The sequence below is a fragment of the Hyaena hyaena genome, unplaced genomic scaffold (assembly GCF_003009895.1).
Source record: "Hyaena hyaena isolate Hyena2069 unplaced genomic scaffold, ASM300989v1 scaffold_693, whole genome shotgun sequence".
NCBI lineage: Eukaryota > Metazoa > Chordata > Mammalia > Carnivora > Hyaenidae > Hyaena > Hyaena hyaena.
Genome location: NW_024081321.1, coordinates 963,491 through 978,155, shown reverse-complemented (window position 1 = coordinate 978,155; position 14,665 = coordinate 963,491). Strand labels below are relative to the sequence as shown.

The 14,665-nt window shown below is 41.0% G+C and overlaps 1 long non-coding RNA gene across 1 annotated transcript; it reads left to right on the top strand.

Annotated features, from left to right (window-relative positions):
- Nucleotides 1-1,890: 1,890 nt before the first annotated feature.
- Nucleotides 1,891-13,196, top strand: LOC120220343. Its single transcript, XR_005525542.1, has 4 exons — nucleotides 1,891-2,072; nucleotides 11,586-11,639; nucleotides 12,175-12,258; nucleotides 13,020-13,196. It is a non-coding gene; the product is annotated as an uncharacterized LOC120220343 (long non-coding RNA).
- Nucleotides 13,197-14,665: the final 1,469 nt, after the last annotated feature.

The window sequence follows — 14,665 nt, the reverse complement described above, 5'->3', positions numbered from 1 at the left end:
ATATTGATACATGTGACAACATGGAAGAATTTCAGAACCACTAGGCTGAGTGAAAAAGTCAGACAAGAATACATACAATATGAATTCATTTTTATTAAATTCTAGAAAACGCCAAGCAATCTGTAATGACAGAAAGCAGGGCAGTGGTTACCTGGAGAAGAGAAGAGAAGATGAGAGATGGATTTCTAAGGGGGCATGATGACATTTTGGAGGGTACTTAAATATTCATTTTTTTAAATATTTTTATTTATTTCTAGGAGAGAGAGAGAGAGAGACAGCGTGAGAACGGGAGGGTCAGAGAGAGAGGGAGACACAGACTCTGAAACAGGCTCCAGGCTCCGAGCTGGCAGTCAGCACAGAGCCCGATGCGGGGCTCGAACCCACGAACCGCGAGATCATGACCTAAGCGAAAGTCGGACGCTTAACTGACTGAGCCACCCAGGCGCCCCTAAATATTCATTATTTTGATTGAGGGTTTTTTTGTGTGCTTGTGCTGAAACTCATGGGCTCGCACAGTTTATTAAATATATGCAGTTTATGCTATGTCAGTTACATCCCAGTAGAGCTGCTATGAAATTAGCAAGCATGAAACAGAAGGTAGAGGAAGCTATTTGGGGGCCTTTCCTGATGTTCCTGGAACTTCATCAAGTAGACTGTTACCTGCACTGCCTATATCCAAGTTTGGCCCTATTTTGGTGTAGGAAAAGATCTAATTATAACCCAGCTTCTGAAATGTAATGTATTTATTTCAAATGGACCAACTGTTTCTATGTTACCTTGATGTACCCAGTCCCTAAGAAGGAGCTGGCAGTAATCGGGAGGTAAGTTCCTTGTTCCAAATACCAGAGAATCAGGTGTGAGGCAGCTGAAAGAGCTCTTATTTTTAATCTTATTTCTCCCCAAAATGAAATATATACCCTGTGTTGATGCTTCAGAACACTGAGAATGAACACAGATGGTAAATCAAATTTAGGGAGGAGGGATGTTCTATATAACTCCTAAATGCCAACTCCAAAACACTAGATGGCTCCCCTAATGTATTTTAGATTGGAGTTAAAAATAGGGCTCCTCATCAGAATTATTGAGAAAGATGACAATCATTTTTCAAGCAATGGATGGTTGCATCTATATGGGCTCTAGCCGATGAAGAAAAGGAAAATGCCATTCAGACTGAATAAAGCACTTTTAGAGATTGGAACTTTCAGCTATTTCTTCCGCAGTGGGGCTAATACACACCACATAAGGCCAGCCTAATGAGCTGTCGCTATTGAATGATTTGGGAATGCATTACACAAAATGGTCATGTATTATTTCAGAAAAGAAACAATAAGCGTTTTTTAAATCAACTTAAAAACATGTACTTGACAGTTGGTGTTGAAGGGTTGCAGAATATGACACTCCGAAATATGCCTGTGGGAGCTCAGGACATGCCTCTGCAAAACATGTCTCATTGGTCTAGATTATTCTGAGCTGTTGGCACTTGAAAAGCAGCAAATGCAGGGAGAAGCTTCAGCTCCTCCAAAAAGAGCTCGATTGTCATGGATGGGTTCTCTGGGAGTTTCTTCAACAGGGAAGACTGACTCTTGTCACAGGAAAACAGAGTAGACGTCGACCCCACACCCAGACAGACTTTGTCACAAACTATGGTACCTCCGATCTTTTCCTCTAAGTGTCCCTCATCCTTCCTGAAAATCATTTCTTCTCCCCAAGAAGCCTGAATCTCCCTCCCCTCTCCCTATTATAAAGGTGGTATTTAAGCCTGAATTCTAAGCCACCTTCAGGAGTTACTCATTTTCGCCTGGCTCTTTTCCCTTCTTTATATGATGTTACATGATAATCAGCTTCTGTTTCTTTTTCTCTTGTTAATCTGTCTTTTATTGTAAGGTCTCAGATAAGAACTTGGAAGGGTAGAGGGAGAATTATTTTCCATCCCCTGCAGTGTCACAGGATTATTAACAGCAGTAAAAGCCAAAATGACCAACTTCAACTTTACTGAGCCCCTGAGGATGTTTTGGAAGCAGGAGGATGGAGCTGAATTTTCTGAGAGGCTGGACACATGCGTTGGCTGAAAGGTTAGAGAAACTGATAAAGAAATTAAAAAATGCAGGTTCTTGAATTAGTCGTTTCCAAATATTCCTAGATGTGTGAATTTACCTATTTTTCTCATCTGTAAAATGGATATTCAGTGAATGCTAGTCTGCCCATCCCCACTAACGAGCAGACTTCACTCTCCTTGTGTGTACATAGTAGAAAAATCTATATCTATATTTGCATAGTACCTGGTAGTTTGTAAAACACTTTCATATTTATGAGTGATTTGCAAATTTTTTTTTAAAAAAAGGAATGTTTTTTGTTTTTTGAAATGAAAGACTACACGGATATGCAGGATATAAGAAAATATAAAGGTGGGTTTGCTCTGGTTGAACAAGGTTGAGAGTTTCAACCTTTGCAATGCCTCCAACCATTCCTATACCTTCTTCCCCTCTATATGAGAACTTCTCTATGCAGTACAGTTGAAAACCTCTGCTATTCATTATATCATTTGATCAAATACAGGACTTAGATGGACACTGATATGATAGAGAATCTTAGAAATCAGAGGATTATGTTTTCATTAAAATCATATATTTACTTCTTTAGGGGCTTTATTCTAAGAGGCAGCGTAGTCTGTGGGGAAGCCCCTTTCAGGAAAGATGCTTTGCTCATGGGTGAAGGGGTGTTTTCTCCAGCTAGTCTATCAGTTCACTGAGGAGATTACTTCTCTGTTTCCATTTCTCTGTCTCTCAAATGGTTATATTATTTAATAGCAACCTCCCTTCTGTTTTCAAGGATACTAAGAAAGGGATCCAAGTTCACTGAATGAATCATACACAAAGCCAGAAAGAAATAATGAACCAATTGTGAAGATGGATATGGGTGAAGAAATTTTCTTTTATCTTAGACAAGCCAACATTTTCCACGATGCCAATTTTAATATAAATCTTGGCTAATGTCTAATAACCCAAAGCCTTGACTAGTGACTAATAAAATTGAGTTATTCTACTTTTTGGATTACAGAAAAAGGCAATTGCTAGCTGAGTGGCCCACAGGGGATTCTTCTGAAGCAAATGAACCCTTGTTTTCCAAGTAGGGCTAATGTTTCCCCCTCAAGCCCTGTGAGATGGTCTTCCGGGAAAATAGTCTCAGTTCAAGCTTCCTTAAGTTCCACAGGGATGAGCACATCTTGTACAAGCTATGATATTTAAAGCTACACTGAGCTTTCAGATTGCTATGCTAAGAGAAGTAGATTATTCCTATGACAAACCTTTAGTGGTTTGGCCCAGATTAAGCATCTGATTGTCCAGGAGATGGATGGGCCTTCCTCTGGGTCTCAACCTCCTTCCATTGCCTGGTTTTAGTCAACAAGGAGATGAAAGGAAGAAGCACAAAAAAGTCTGTCTGGGTGAGCAGCTCTATAGAAGATTTAGTGCAAGGGGGAAGTGTTGGAACCTTTTGGTTGTGTCCAATTTCTGCCTTAGGCAGTGATTTCAAGTATCTAGTTTTTTTTTTTTTTCCTGCACATTCAGACTCTTGGAGGAAGAAAGGTGATCAGTTACTCATCCAGGACTGTGGATCCCAGACTTTCAGAATTTTTATGGATCAGAAGAATTCCAAAAAAAACTTTTGGAATCAACAGGAGCTTGGTGACTTTCTTTTTAAAATTTTTTTTTAATGTTTTATTTATTTCTAGGAGAGAGAGAGAGAGACAGCGTGAGCAGGGGAGGGTCAGAGAGAGAGGGAGTCACAGACCGAAACAGGCTCCAGGCTCTGAGCTGGCAGTCAGCACAGAGCCCGACGCGGGGCTCGAACCCATGAAGCGCGAGATCACGACCTAAGCGAAAGTCGGACGCTTAACTGACTAAGCCACCCAAGCACCCCGTTGACTTTCTATTTAGCCAAATAAGGCCTTTTAAAAAATGACTCTTTTCCTCTGTCATCATCATTTCATTAACAAACTGACACTTAACTACCCTTACCTCTCCCTACATGGAGGGAGGATGTAATCTACAACAAAAGGCAATCTTTTACATTTGAGGTTTGGCTTTGTGAAAAAACGCATTACACAATCTTTGTTTTTCTTGTTTTGCTGTGGAATTACAGAGCGTTGCCACGGACCAGCACTTGGGAACACCAGTGTCAGAGCACCCTGGAACACTAGGGCAGATTCCTTAGCAGCCTATTTCATGTAGAATCAATGATTCCATTGGGAAAAACAGTTTTAAGGGCTTTTGAAGTGGCTAACTATGAAGCGCTCAGGACCTTGTCATGAAGCATTAGACCCGCCATATGTTTGGTGGTGTTCTTGGTGATCGGGAGATATCAGAGATAGGAACAAGGCAGAGGGCATAATTTCCCTCCTTGATCATTGCCTTAGTGCCAGCACAAAGGGATATTTTGTCTGTGATTCTGTTTAGGATCATTCACATGACACCTTAGTTCATCTCAAGGGCAGCGTGTTAATAGCTAAAGCCTATTAAAAGAGTATCAAAGACCTCAATAGGAAATTAGGGCCACCCGTTCAGTCTCTACTATTACTGTATTCTTGGGAGAGAGATAGTGTCCTCCCCACCAAAGATCATTGTCAGTGGCCAGGAAAGCCGCAGTGGACATGGGAATGTGGTTGCCACCATGACAGCATTATAATTCCAACAGAATCACGGCAAGGTCAGATGGTGCTGGGCCAATATGAGGGCCAGAGGCAGCTGGGGTTGGCAGGTCAAAGGCACCAGGGGTGGTGAGGGGGGGCTTTAGTGATCACTAAAAGAACAGTGACCTGACTGCCCAAAGAAGGAAGAAGCTATGGAAAATTCCATTTCCATGAATCCTCCGGTTGGGACAGTTTCAATGACTTAAAAAATTAATAAACTTAATTTTTTTTAAGAGCAGTTTTAGGTTACAGAGTGATAGCTCAGAAATTATAGGGGGTTTCTGTGTAAACCCATCCATCCAATCAACAATTCCCCTATTAATAACATTTTGCACTGGTGGGCACTATGGTCTGAAAGCTTTTACCTCCCCCCCAAAATTCATATGTTGGAAATTCAATGCCCAAGGTGATGGTACCAGGAGATGGAGACTTTAGAAGGTGATTGATCATGAAGGGTTGAATGAGATGCCCTTATGAACGAGGCCCCAGAGAGATCTGTCTTCCCTTCCACCTTGTGAAGATACAACCAGAAGTCTGCAACCAGAAGAAGGCCCTCACCAGACCATGGCGGCACACTGATCTGAGCCTTTTAGCTTCTAGCGCTGTGAGCAATACATTTCTGTTGATTATAAACCACTCTGTTTGTGGTATTTTGTCAAGCCGGAACTGACTGAGACAGTGTGGTTCGTTTATTACAATTGATGAACAAGTATTTATACATTATCATTAATGAAAGTCTATAGTTTACATTAGAGTTCACTTTTTGTGTTATAGAGCTCCGCGGGTCTTGACCATTGTGTAACGAGATGTATCTACCATTATAACATCATACAGACTAATAGTTTCACTACTTTAAAAGTCCCCTGTGAGCTACCTGTACCTCATTCGTATCCTCTTCCTTGAACTCTGGGCAACCGCTGATCTTCTTACTATCTGTACAGTTCTGCCTTTTCCAGAATGACGTGCAGTTGGAATCCTAGAGTATATAGACTTTCAGAATGACTTCTTTCACTTAGCAATATGCATTTAAGTTCCCTCCATGTCTTTTCTTGGCTTCATGGCCTCTTCCTTCCTCCTTTGAAAGTAGTTTTATTTAAAAAAAATTTTTTTTAATGTTTTATTTATTTCTAGGAGAGAGAGAGAGATAGCGTGAGCAGGGGAGGGTCAGAGAGAGAGGGAGTCACAGACTCTGAAACAGGCTCCAGGCTCTGAGCTGGCAGTCAGCACAGAGCCCGACGTGGGGCTCGAACCCACGAACTGCGAGATCATGACCTAAGCGAAAGTCGGACGCTTAACCGACTAAGCCACCCAGGTGCCCCTAAAAGTATTTTTAATTGTGGTGATAAATATATGTTACCATTTTAGCCATTGGTAAGTGTACAGTTTAGTGGCATTAAGTACATTTGCACTGTTACCCAACCATCACCACCATCCCTCTCTACTTTTTTATTTTGCAAAACTAAAACTGTACCCATGTAGCTGTAAGTCTCCATTCCCCACTCCTCACCAGCCTGACAAATACCATTCTACTCTCTCTGTCTATTAATTTGACTACGCTATGTACCCCATGTAGGTGGAACCATAGTATTTGTCTTTCTGTGTCTGGCTTAGTTCACTTCGCCTGATGTCCTCAAGGTTCATCCATGTGGTAGCATGTATCAGAATGTTCTTCCTTTTTAAGACCGAATAATATTCTATCATATGACTGTACAACATTTTGTTTGTTTATTCACCTACCCAGGGATACTTGGGTGTCTTCCATCCTTTGGCTAATGTGAAAAATGCTGCTAGGAACATTTCAAATATGCAAATATTTCCTTAAGACCCTCGTGACGGGTCATATGGTAGTTTTATTTTTAATTTTTTTAAAATGTTGAAAAAAATTTTAATGTTTATTTATTTTTGAGAGAGAGAGAGATCGAGAGAGAGAGAGAGAGACAGAGCACAAGTGGGAGGGGGGCAGAGAGAGGGAGACACAGAATGTGAAGCAGTCTCCAGGCTCTGAGCTGTCAGCACAGAGCCTGATGCAGGGTGCAAACTCATGAGCTGTGAGATTGTGACGTGAGCTGAAGTCAGCCGCTTGACCGGCTGAGCCACCCAGGCGCCCCTAGTTTTAATTTTTAAAGGAACCACTACACTGTTTTTCATAGCCCTGCACCACTTTCCACACCCACAGATGGTAAACAAATGTTCCAATTTTCTGCATCCTTATGAACACTTGTTATAAAAAAACCTTTTTTTTTTAATAGTAGCAATCCTAATGAGTGTGATACCATAATGTATCTCATGGTACATGGCTTATTCCTTTTTATCTAATGATATACCGTTGTGTATAGATGTACCATAGTTTTTTTTATCCATTCACCTATTGAAGGATATCTTGGTTGCTTCCAAGTTTTGGCAGTTATGAGTAAGGCTGCTGTCAACATTTATGTGCAGGTGTTCATGTGGACATACATTTTAAATTCATTTGGATAAATACCAAGGAGCATGATTGCTGGAGCATATGGTAACACCATGTTTAGCTTCATAAGAAACCATCTTCCATAGCGGCTGTACCATGTTGTACTTCCAACAAAGACGATTTTTGATGTTCATTATTATTGTTACCCACACCCCTTGATTGTCCTTGCTCGTTGGTGTGCTCTGGGAAGGAAAAGTGCAGATGGATTGTTGACAACTGTCAGAATCTTATCTTTATGTTCCTTCATTACAACCTTCAACCGACTAGCCCTCTAGAGAACGAATTTGGACTAAACCGAGGCAAAAATTGCTTAGGTCTGGGTTCTGGATGCCAGACTTCATTTTCTGTAGAGATTAAAGAATATTAACAAAGGTAGAATTTGAATACTCCCCAAAATAAAACTCACAGTGCTGCATCTAAGATACACATCATTTACGTGCTAATATTCTCTTCTACTACATTTCCTATGCTTTCAATACTTGGATACATTTCAATGTTTGGGACCCTGTGCTCCACAGAAATCTGTTTACTTTTCAGAGAAGGGAGAGTGGTAAAGGACTCTTCCTGAAAGTTTGAATCTGGAACTCAGAATTTAAAAATACCAGCCTCCTTGAGAATATTCAGAATTGTTTTTATAGGTAGAATTTCTAAATTAAAATGACCCTTACTAGATACACTCACAACCGAAGTGAATGCGTATGTGTACCAAAAGACATATAAGAGAATGTTCTCAGATGGCTGTGTGTGATAATTCACAATGAGCAGCAATCCTAATGTCCACCAATGGTAGGATGGATACATCGAATGTGGTATCTTCATACAATGGAATCCTCTGTGGCAACAGGAATGATTGAACTACAAAGACACAATGAAAATGGATACCATTCTGTTGTAATTATGTAGCTTCATTCTATACATCTTCCAGGACAAACCTACCCTCATTATTCTTTATGGATAAAGGTATAAAGTAGGCGGTCTGTGTCTGTATGTCTGTATGTGTGCTATACATGACTTATTTTGCTGGGTGTTGGGGATATAAACGAGTTTAACACAAAATACCAGCTCTGGTGGGCTTTATGCTCCTGAGAAGAAAAGATGTATTGTCAGGAAGCGTAAAGAACTGCACGTATTAAAGTACACAGGGAAACAATGATAAAGATGTGTCATCAGGCAACGACTTTTCGTCAAAGTATTAAGTGCAGTGAGTTGAAAAGAAAAATCCCTGTGAACTGGAATGCTCTGGTTTGGCTCCTTGGATAATGATGAAAAATAGTTTGGGTGGAGAGTCCTAGAATTTGAAGCTTTATGCAATATCATTTATATTCATGGGTTGGTAAGGAGACTGGACTAGTAAGGGCTTAAGCTTGAAAAGTGGGAAATAATATTGAAAACTGCATTCATACTGGATTACTTAAAGGCTTTATTGTTCACTGCATTAGTTTTCTATTGGGGCTGTAAGAGTGCCAAAAACTTAGTGCCTGAAAATAACACAGGTTTATTGTCTCATAGTCCTGGAGGTCAGAAGTCTGAAATGAGCCTCACTGGGCTAGAATCAAGGTCGTAGAAGTGCTTTATCAAATTCTAGAGATTTAAGGGGAGACTCCATTTTCTTGCCTTTTCCAGCTTCTAGAAGTTTCTTACATTTTCTGACTGTGGCTCCTAATGTCATCAAGGCCAGCAATGTCTTCTGGAGTCATTCTTAAATCACTCATTCCAGCACCAACTGTTCTGCCTCCCTCTTCCACATTTAACGATCCCATCTATATGATCCAGGATAATTTCCTTATTTTTAGATCAGCTATTTAAATTAACAGCCTTAATTCCACCTGAAATATTAATTCTTCCTTGCCATATGTGTGATGGTTAAGTTTTATGTGTTGACTTGGCCTGGCTCTAGTACCCTGTTATTGAATCAAATATATTCAGGGTGTTGCTGTGAACGTATTTTGTAGATGTGGTTAACATCTAGAATAGGTTGATCTTAAGATTACCTTCAATAATTTGGGTGGGTCTCATCCAATCATTGAAAACACTGAGATTCCCCCAAAGAAGAAATTCTGCCTCAAGATTATAGTATCGACTTCAGCCTGAGAGTTTCCAGATTGTTGGCTTCCCCTACACATTGGGACTTACTAACCCTGACAACTGTGTGATCCAATATATAACATATACATTATAATATATGTAATAATATATGCTATGTTATAAAATATAATGTATACAATAAAATTATATTAAAAATACAATTATATATAAGATATATATTATATAAATATATATATGTTTTCCTCCTGTATTAGGCAGAATAATGGACCAAAGATGTGGCTATTATTGTGTCACATCCAGCTACTAAGTTTGATTATTTTTCTACATTCAAGGAGACATCATTGAAGAGCTTTGAATGGAAAGTGATGTGGTAAGAGATTACTTTTACAATGGTGTGTTGGTTATATGGAAAGGGAGACACCAGAAAAAGGTAGAAACACATCTAGGTATGAGGCGATGTGGTTCTGGGTCACAGTGAGTGGTCCTGGGAATGAAAAATAGAGTAAGGTTATTCCAAGTCTTTGGAAATGAGTAAATATGCAGTTAATTTTACGTGGAGGTAGAGGGTAGGACAGAAAAAGGATTTTGAGCCAGCATCACACTGAAAGATATTCAGCTAAGGGACAGCAACTGTGGCAGTAATTTATACCCATAACATTTAATGTAAAGAATTGTTACCTAGTGAGAAGGTGGTTCACTAGATGAAATAAAGCCCTAGGAAGTACACAGAGAGCAGTGCAGAAAACGGCTACCTCTAACTATGATGGAGGGAATGTGAACAAGAAAAGAACTTAGAAGTTTAAAAGATGGGAGCCTGTGTGGCTCAGTCTTTTAAGTGCCTGACTTAGCTCAGGTCATGATCTCAGTTCATGATCTCAGGGTTTGTGAGTCCGAGACCCGCATCAGTCTCTGTGCTGACAGCTCAGAGCCTGGAGCCTGCTTTGGATTCTGGGTCTCCTCTCTCTCTCTCTGCCCCTCCCCCTGCTCTCTCTCTCTCTCAAAAATAAACATGAAAAATTTTAAAAAAGAAAAGAAATTTAGAAGGGATCCCTGCCCTCCACCAGATTGGATCAGGTCCTCTTTGGCGATGGGCAAGGTAGCCTCAAAACAGGCATCCTGCTGTGATGGATGACAGGTGCTGGGGGACCTGGGTAGCAACGGGTCTGAGGCTGCCCAGATGAGCGCTGCAGAGGAGGGGACAGGCCCTGCCTCCTGCTTCCCATGTCAGTGTCCCGGCAGCGCCCCCTGTTGGCAAAGACAAACATCAAGCTAACTGGCAAGGGAGAGCCATCCACAGGGTCCAGGTCCAATGTTATAAAGCAGGTAAAGAAAGATGGATTTGGAACCGTGGCGATCAATGAGGAACCAGCACAACCTCCATTAAATAAAACCTTGCTAATAAAATGGTAAACGATAGAGAATATTGACGATATTCCTTTGTTCATGCTTCCTGCTTTTCCCTAAAAAGTGGCAATATTACACCACAGTCAAATCCTTAATTTCACACACCTCTGGGGACAGAGTAGAAAATGAAAGTAGGTCGACTTTACTAAAAGAGAACTGGAACCAGAAGAAGGCTGCCTGACTAGAAGCAGAGCACTTTGTGAGTCACGGTCAAAGCTGGATGCAGCTCACGGTGCAAATCATCTTTCACCATTTTCTACCTTACGTATGTTGTTTGTATGATGCGAGGGGTTGAGTTGATTGGCTATGTGATGAGAGGAGGAAAAGGCTGCCATGCTGGCTCCTGGTTCATGTGCCGGTGCTGCTGAGGGGAAAGGCAGCTGCTCTCTCCCTTGACCGCCTTTCTGGTCATTGACCCTCTGTCTGGCTAAGTCTCCTCTTCCCCAAGTCAGATATTCCAACTCTTATTGATACTGGTAGCACCTGTGCAAGACATGGGTCCCAACTCCGCTGTTCATTGTGTAGCCTCAGTCCAAACTGCTCACTTCTCTGAAGCCCTGTTTCTATGTTTGTAAAATAAAGGGTTTGAGCTAGAGAGTTCTAAGAGACTCTTGTCTCTGTAAAAGTTTTTAATTAAAAAAAAAAACCCTCCCCTTTATCTACTCCTTTCTCCCTCATAAATGGCCTTTGTTATGTATATAACTGCCTCATTGCATGATGTCTGGACCGGAGCTCCTTCATATGGGACCAGAGTGAGGCATGCCTGAGACTCCCAGGGAAGAATGTTTTCAAGGACTTCTGGGAAAACACAGCACATTTTTTGAGCATAATGGGTTCAACTCTGTTTAGCTTCTTTTGCCCATAATACATACAGAAAAAGAAAACAAATGGTGAAAATACAAAATTGAAGATGGAGATGGCAGTCTCCATCATAGAGTGTACATTTTGAAGGCAGAGCCCAGATAGTTTTCTTCTTCTTTGCAGAGTCATGCAGCTCAGTGCTATGGCCATCTGTGTACTCAGGAGATATTGGTTGAAGTAAGTAGATTATGTATGTTTCCATTTCTGGTAGTTACATTTTTTTTTTTAAGACTGTTTAGTCTAGAAAAGTTAGATGGTGTTTTGGCTTGAGCCTCATAACTTTTGTAACTTGACGGAAGTCACCATAAACTCTAGATCATATGAGTTAATTTTTAGATTAGAAACTTCTATTTTACTCTATACAACTAAAAGGAATAGGGTTTGATTCAACTCACAGGCTCTACAAGCAACTTATGGACAATGCAGAGCATCGATCTGTAAATTGTAAGAAGGAAAGTGTTGGTTGGACAGGCAGGTCACAGAAGGTCTACCACATGCAGAGCCCCCTTTGGAGGGAATCCTCTGCCCAAGGTCCCCGATGAAAGGGGAGGCTGGTCGGCACAGCATGATCCCATGCTCACCTCCCACCTTGCTCCTTTTATGGGCCAAGAATGGGAATTTGACTCAAGGACTGTCATTCAGTAGGATGGCCAAACTTCCCTTCAGTCCCCGCTCAGGTTGCCTGATCAGTTTCTCTCTTTTGAAAATTTAGATTTGAAACAGGAAAAATTGGCTGAAACCCAAAGATTATTATGAAAAAAGAGTCAGAAGAAACTCATGATGGGCTGCGTTCCAGGTAAAGTCAAGAGGGAATAGTGGACATGGTGAGTCAAGAGAAGTTGAGTGGTAGAGAAATGACATACAGAGTAAATAGGAAGAACCAGCCAGTGGTCCAGAGGGAAAAGAGACAGACAGGTAGAGAGCCATTTGGAACTGAGCAGAGGTCCCAAGATTCAAAGCACCCCCCAAACCTGATGGTACAGCTGGGCTGTATCTGCTATAAATACTACAAAAGCATGCACTTAGCGGAACTCCAGTGTCAAATCTTGCTAAATTGCTGATACTTACAGTAACCAGATAAATGTGGTGTCTCTCTTTTTCTCTTCCTCTTGCTCTTCAGTCCTATCTTATATATACGAAGTTTAATATGTACTTATGTTTTTGGGTGCCTGGGTGGCTCAGTCAGTTAAGTGTCCGACTCTTGGTTTTGGCTCAGGTCATGATAGCAGGATTCGTAAGTTCAAGCCCTGCACTGGGCTCCGTGATGACAGTGCAGAGCCTGCTTGGGATTTTCTCTCTCTCCCTCTCTGTCTGCCCCTCTCCCACTCACTCTCTGTCTCTCAAAATAAATAAACTTAAAAAACATGTTTTAATATTATAAATTCAATAGTTTATAATGTATACACATCGCATATAATTTTAATTTATGCTGTGATGCAATTATGTGATTAAATTATATAATCTCTCTACTTTGTTATAATATAGCTTTTGAAATGTTAGTCTCTATATGATGTTTAGTATATAGAGAACTGTGTTAATCACTCTCTGTTTCTCTAGGAAGAGGAAATGGGCCAAGGCTGGAGGAAAAGACCACCATTCAGACAGGAGGAAATACACACCGAATGGAAAATGAAGACACAGAGATTAACATCCACATTCTGAAAGCGATAACAGTGCAGTGTTCAGTAAATGGCTTGGCAAAAAATTTCATTTTGTCTCCTGAATAAACATCAAATCCACCAGATGGGGCTCTAATATTCTTTTAGTTCAACGACAGAAAATTCCAAGCATTTACTATTATCTTTAGAGACAGAAAACATATTTCCCATATTAAAAGAATTTGCTTGAGATAGGGCTATGCCTTAATAAGCATTATCATTATTTCGTATCTTTTAATGCTATAAAGTGATTTATACAGAAAGTGGCCAATTTGCTGGAAATTGAGGCATCCAAATAGTGGAATTAAATCAATTCAAGTAATTCTGAGTTAAACCCTTTTGCAAATGTTCTTTTAAGGAAATAAGGACATATTTCACACACAAATAGGTGCATATTGCTACAGGACTGTTCCATCTTTGGAGCTACTGACATAATTTAAAATATGAATTGTTTAAAATTATATTAAATGATTGTGAAATTTATCACAGCTGCAGTATACTCAGCCCAATCCAGCTCTTTTGATAGGTTATGCTTTAAGAGTTAGAAATTGAGATTTTTTTTTTCCTCAGGGCAGGAATGTGGGTTCTCCAAAGAAAACATTTTGCTTCTATTTTTCTGAGGTTTAGATTTGGAAATCTGAGTCTCTTCTTGGACTCCTTTCCCCGTGACTCAGAACTTTTGTTGTTCAATCTGGAAAGAATGCCAACTTGAGAACTGCATCTGAATTTTGATTGAGAGAGTGGGTGGGTCAAAATGACAGACTTGAGACCGAGCTGGTTTGGGTCCCTAATGTCATCCAGTGGAAGAGTCCTGAGTTAGGACGGGGAGCCAGGCGTTGTTGATGTCTCCGGCCAGCCAGTCACGAAGGCCCATCGTGATGCTACCACTCCCCCAAAGTGTCTATGTGGTAACTATTTTGTCCTTCTGTGGGCCTCCTGGGCCTGGCTGAGGCTCCCTTTGGGAAGGACAGCTCTCCAGAGAAGGTAGCAGCTAAGAGCCCAGCAGCTGACTTGCACAGGAGCTGGAGGACAGGGGCACATCTGTCCTTTCTTGTCGCTAAGGTCACCAGCCGCACAGCCCCATGTAGACTCACTTGGCAATGACGCGTCCTGGAGCTGAGCAATGCCGCAGCCCTGTTTGTGCTAATCTTCCTAAAAAGGAAAGTTTTGTAAATTGTGAAGATTAGTGAACTTTTATTTCCAGGCAAACTATAAGTACATAAACAGTCTACATTGGCCCTTGGGGGGTTAGTTATCTTCCCCCTCCCACCCCCGCCCCACACACATTTGTAGCTAAAACATGGAAAGTATCAAATATACATGCTTGTTTAAGCCATTAGATGTATTTGCCATTAGATGTTCTTGGTGCCGTGGCCAGCGATGGGAGGGATTTCTGAGGAGGCTACAGGGGGTTAGAACCCACAGCCCCACCCTGCATTCTGCATTTGGAGTGGGGCTGGCTCAGTCTACTGCTGGTTAGAGGCCAACCAGGGAAGCGAAAAGCAGGTTCTGGAGGGCATGATGATAACTAGCGTCAAGTGTCAC